We start from the raw sequence: 5046 nt of genomic DNA on the forward strand, positions 1-5046 counted from the left end.
AACTGTATGTTGTATGATTCTGTGGCAGATTGTATTTTCCAAAGATGCCACCAAATGTAGAGACATTCAAAGATATCACCCATTGCACATTCTCTTTTTCATTTTAATTTTTAAAAATTGTGGATGGTGGTGATGGCTGTACAATGTGAATGTTGTTATTGCTACTGAACTGCATACTGAAAATGGTTAAGATGAGACCAGGCGCGTTGGCTCATGCCTATAATCCCAGCACTTTGGGAGGCCAAGGCAGGTGGATCACTTGAGGTCAGGAGTTTGAGACTAGCCTGGGCAACTTAGCAAGGCCCTATCTCTACCAAAAACAAACAAACAAACAAAAAACCACTTTTTTTTATTAGCCAGGCGTGGTGGCACATGTCTGTAGTCCCAGGTATTCAGGAGGCTGAGGCAAGAGGATCACTTGAGGCAGGAGGATCACTTGAGCCACGAGGTGAAGGCTGCAGTGAGCTATGATTACGTCATTACACTCCTGAGTGAGATCCTGTGTCTAAAAAAAGAATGTGGTAAAATATACATGACATGCACTTTACTTTTTTTTTTTTTTAAACAGAGTTTTGCTCTGTCGCCCAGGCTGCAGTGCAGTGGCGCGATCTTGGTTCACTACAGCCTCCACCTGCCGGGTTTAAGCAATTCTCCTGCCTCAGCCTCCCTAGTAGCTGGCATTACAGGTGCACACCACCACGCAGAGCTAATTTTGTATTTTTAGTAGAGACGGGATTTCACCATGCTGACCAGGCTGGTCTCAAACTCCTGACCTCAAATGATCCACTTGTGTCGGCCTCCCAAAGTGCTGGGATTACAGGTGTAAGCCATGGCGCCCGGCTTCATCTTAACCATTTTCAGTATGCAGTTCAGTAACAATAGGTACATTCACATTGTTGTACAGCCATCTCCCATCTCCAGAACTCTTTTCATCTTGTAAAACTGATACTCCATACCCGCCAAACACTACCTCCCCAGAACCCTCCTCTTCCCTCCTCCCTGGAGGCAACCATATCTACTCTCTGTCTCTATGAATTTGACTACTCTAGGTACTTCATGTAAGCGGAATCATACATGAGGTATTTGCCCTTTTGTGACTGACTTGTTTCACTAAGCATAATGGCCTCAAAGTTCAAAGTGCATATATTTTGTAGCATGTATCAGTACTTCATGCATTTTTTTTTTTTGACACAGAGTCTCACTCTGTTTCCCAGGCTGGAGTGCAGTGGTGCAGTCTCAGCTCACTGCAACCCCCGCCTCCCAGGTTCAAGCAATTCTTCTGCCTCAGCCTCCCAAGTAGCTGGGACTACAGGCGCTCGCCACCATTCCTGGCATTTTTTTTTTTTTTTTTTCCATAGAGATGAGGTTTCTCCATGTTGGCCAGGTCTCAAACTCCTGACCTCGAGTGATCCACCCACCTTGGCCTCCCAAAGGGCTAGGATGACAGGCGTGAGACACCACACTCAGCCTTTGTTGTTGTTGTTGTTGTTGTTGTTGCGACAGGGTCTGGCTCTGTCACCCAGGCTGGAGTGCAGTGACCTGATCATGTCTCACTACAGCCTCTACCTCCCAGGCTCAAGCAATCCTCCCACCTCAGCCTCCCAAGTAGTTGGCACTACAGGTGCACACCACCAGGCCTTGCTAATTTTTTTGTATTTTTTGTAGAGATAAAGCTTTGCCATGTTACCTGGGCTTGTCTCAAACTACTGGGCTCAAGCATCCACCTGTCTCTGCTTCCCAGAATGCTGGGATTACAGGTGTGAGACACCATGCTCAGCCCTTCATTCCATTTTTTTTTTCAAGACAGAGTTTTACTCTTACATCCAGGCTGAAGTGAAGTGGTGAGATCTCTGCCCACTGCAACATCCTCCCCCCAGGTTCAAGTGATTCTCCTGCCTCAGCCTCCAGAATAGCTGGGATTACAGGCGCCTGTCACCACACCCTGCTAATTTTTGTATTTTTAGTAGAGATGGGATTTTGCCATGTTGGTCAGGCCGGTCTTGAACTTCTGACCTCAGGTGATCCACCCGCCTCAACCTCCCAAAGTACAGGCGTGAGCCACCGCGCCCGGCCCCTTCATTCCTTTTTAAGGCTGAGTAAAATTCCCCTATATGGTTATATTACATTTGTTTATTCATTCATTGACCAAAAGCCCACTTGGGGCCAGGGATGGTAGCTCATGCCTGTAATCTCAACACTTTGAGAGGCCAAGGTGGGAGGACCACTTGAGCCTAGGAATTCAAGACCAGTCTGGGCAACATAGCAAGACCCCATCTCTTAAAAAAAAATTAGCCAGGCATGATGATGCATGCCTGTAGTCCCAGCTACTTGGGAGGCTGAAGTGGGAGGATCACTTGAGCCTGGGAAGTTGAGGCTGCAGTGAGCAGTGATCGCACCACTGCACTTGAGTCTGGGTGACAGAGTGAGACTGCCTCAAAAAATGTTTTAAAAAATACACTTGTATTGGCTGTTGCAAATGATGGTGCCATGAACATGGGTGTACAATCACATGCTGTTCTTATGATACAACGTGGATGTGCTCGCCATGAACATGGGTGTACAATTGCGTGCTGTTCTTATGATACAACGCAGATGCGCTCCCCACCAAAAACTGGGGTCTATATTCCCTCTCCTTGCACCTGGGAAGGTTGTGACAGAAATGATGCTATGTGACTTCGAGGTTGGATCATCAGAGGTGACACAGCTTGCTCCTCGTCCTCTTCAGTGGCTCACTCTTGGAGCCCAGTCGCCATGTCATGAGCAACTCAGACCAGACTTACAGGCCACATGTAGATGCTCCAGCTGGCAGCCAGCATCAACTATCAGAAAGAGGGAAAGAGTTTTCCAAGCAACCCCAGCCTCTGTGACTATCTGAGCCAGAAGCACCCAGGGGAGCCCAGTTGACCCCAGAGCCGTGAGAGATGACAGAAATGACTGTTGCTGTTTCAGGCCACTGAGGTTGGGGTGTTTGGAGTACAGCCACTACAGGCACCCTACAAAGAGGTCTGCCCTGGGATGGGACCCCCCCCACATCCCACAGCCACCTCCCAACACAGGGCCAGAGACCCCAGGATCAACAGGCCAGCATGACCATAAAGGAAGCCCAAGCTTTCCACCCTGTCAACCAGGAAGTCCCAGATGGGAGATAGTAATGCAAGAACAAAGGCAAACGTAAGCAACTTTGATGATGTGAAATAATAGTAAAGCTGATGGAAACGGGAGGTAGAGCAGGAAGGAGATTTCTTCATCTTGCACAGTGAGGGTCGTCATAAAATATCTACAGCAACAGAGATCTGGGGCAGGTCCAGGCTCCGCTGGGTGGCTGTAAAGTGGCTTGTTGGACTGACCCGAGTCACTGGTGTCACTAGTCCCTGAAATCACAGCATCTCCACTGCTCTGACAATGATAGGTTTAGAGGCTAGGCCCCAGCCTACTGGGTATGCATTTCCTTTCGTGCTGGAGATGGACTCAGAATGCGCATGTGACCCTATGTGGACCAGCAATTGGCCAGTGCAAGATCACTGGGGCTTCTGGGACCAGGGTTCTTATTTTTAAGATACAGCCATGTGAAAAAATGGCCTCTAGCAACACACAAAGAGGGAAGCTCCACACTCCTATTGCTTGGCAGCCATCCTTCCGTCACTAAGGGAGCCAGCCTTCCGTCACTAAGGGAGCCAGCCTTAGGATAAAGCTGAGGGGTGGAGCAATGGAAGGTACTCAGGTCTCTGCAACAGTTTTTTTTTTTTTTTTTGAGACAGAGTTTCACTCTTATAGCCCAGGCTGGAGTGCAATGACACGATCTCGGCTCACTGCAACCTCTGCCTCTTGGGTTCGAGCGATTCTCCTGCCTCAGTCTCCCAAGTAGTTGGCCCACCACCACGCCCAGCTAATTTTTTTGTATTTTTAGTAGAGACGGGGTTTCACCACGTTGGCCAGGCTGGTCTCGAACTCCTGACCTCAGGTGATCCGCCTGCCTTGGGCTCCCAAAATTCTATGATTACAGGCATGAGCTACTGCACCTGACCCCAGCTAATTTTTATATTTTTAGTAGAGATGGGGTTTCACCATGTTGGCCAGGCTGATCTTGAACACCTGACCTCAGGTGATCCGCCCACCTCAGCCTTCCAAAGTGCTGGGATTACAGGCAGGAGCCACTGCGTCCAGACTCTATGATGGTTCTGTAGAGCCTGTAAGCTGAACAGTCCTGGAGCCTACCTTACCTCTGAACATCCACTGGCATGAGCCAATAAATTGCTATATTAAGACCGTTCTAGTTGGAATTTTTTCCTTTTTTTTTTTTTGACAGGGTGTCACTCTGTCACCCAGGCTGCAGTGCAGTGGTATAATCATGGCTCACTGCAGTCTCAAACTCCTGGGCTCAAGCTATCCTCCTCCCTCAGCCTCCTGAGTAGCTTGCACTACAAACACGTGCCACCACATCTGGTGAATTTTTAAATTTTTCTTTTGTAGAGATGAGATCTTGCTATGGTCACCCAGGCTAGTTTAGAACTCCTGGCCTCAAGTGATCCTCCCACCTCGGCCTCCCAAAGTGCTGGGATTACAGGCATGAGCCACCATGCTCGACTGTTTCTTTCCTTTTTAAAACATTTTTTTATTGAGATATAATTCCCAAAACATAAAATTAATCATTTTAAAGTTTATACTTCAGTGGCTTTTAGTATATTCCCTATGCTGTACATGCATCGCCACAATGTACAGAACATTTCCATTTCCCCAAAAGAAACCCCCAATCTGTTGGCAGTTATTCCCCACTTCTCCCCACCCCATGCCCTAGGTATCCACTAATCTACTTTCTGTCTCTGTGGGTTTGCCTATTCTGGACATTTCATAGAACTGGAATCACACAGTATGTGGGTTTTTGTGTCTGGCGTCTTCCAGGTTCATCGGTGCCATAGCCCGATTCAGCACCTCATTATCTGTGATGCTGAATAATATTCCTTTATTCTGTTTATCCATTTTTCTGTTGGTGGTCATTTGTGTTGCTTCCACTTTTGGGCTATTGTGAATAGTGCTGTTATGAACGTT

The sequence above is a fragment of the Mandrillus leucophaeus genome, unplaced genomic scaffold, assembly GCF_000951045.1.
Source record: "Mandrillus leucophaeus isolate KB7577 unplaced genomic scaffold, Mleu.le_1.0 Scaffold291, whole genome shotgun sequence".
NCBI classification, from domain to species: Eukaryota; Metazoa; Chordata; class Mammalia; order Primates; family Cercopithecidae; genus Mandrillus; species Mandrillus leucophaeus.